This window comes from Octopus bimaculoides, chromosome 24 (assembly GCF_001194135.2).
Source record: "Octopus bimaculoides isolate UCB-OBI-ISO-001 chromosome 24, ASM119413v2, whole genome shotgun sequence".
Classification (NCBI taxonomy): Eukaryota; Metazoa; Mollusca; class Cephalopoda; order Octopoda; family Octopodidae; genus Octopus; species Octopus bimaculoides.
In genome coordinates, this window is record NC_069004.1 from 27,134,492 (window position 1) to 27,135,378 (window position 887).

At 35.6% G+C, this 887-nt stretch overlaps 1 protein-coding gene across 1 annotated transcript in view; it reads right to left on the reverse strand.

Moving 5' to 3' along the window:
- Positions 1–887, reverse strand: part of LOC128250712 (uncharacterized protein DDB_G0292186-like) — a gene marked incomplete at both ends in the record, with an annotated part of 104,409 nt that overhangs the window by 74,527 nt on the left and 28,995 nt on the right. The gene's annotated exons all lie outside the window — the stretch shown is intronic.

Consider the following 887-nt stretch of genomic DNA (forward strand, 5'->3'; position numbering starts at 1 on the left):
ATATATATATATATATATATATATATATATATATATATATATACATACACACATATATACACATGCATACATACACACATATAAATGCATGCATACACACACACATATATACAGAGAGAGAGAGAGAGAGAGAGAGAGAGAGAGACATACACTCAAACTTTAACACGCACATACACACACGCATTTATATAAATATTCATACACACGTATAACAATACACGGCTACACGAAGAAACACAAGCCTAGCGCAAATTCATACACATGCACACATGTCCGCACACGCATACGCGTACACACACACACATCTTCATACATACATACATATATACATACGTATGAGAATGAAGTGCAACGTTGAAACCTACAGGGAGAAAGGAAAAATAGTTTTGCGTCGCTTATTTATTATAATACAGAGACCCACCAAATATTTCTTGTGCTAATGGAGATTGTAAATTCAGCTGTTAAATTTTGTCCATTAGCTGATATTTCAAGAAGACCGCTTTCTAGAGTAATATTGGACGGTGTTGGCATCGGTAAAAGCTATCGGAAATAAAAATAAGGCGAATATTAAACGAGTGAATAACACAATTCGCGCGAACACGAGTGTTCGCCAGCGCAGTGATATCTGTTCTCATGTTAACGGAGACTATTAACATTGTTTCGTTTGCAAGCAGAGACGAGCGAATAGCGATGCGTTTTAGGATAGAATACTTTTAAGCGTATATGGTAATAGAACAGCTTATGTCTGCTTATTGGTGACAGACAGAGACAGATAGATAGATAGATAGATAGATAGATAGATAGATAGATAGATAGATAGATAGATACATTTCTTTTATTAGCCACACAGGGCTCAACGAAGATGGGACAAATACAATGTAGAGCTT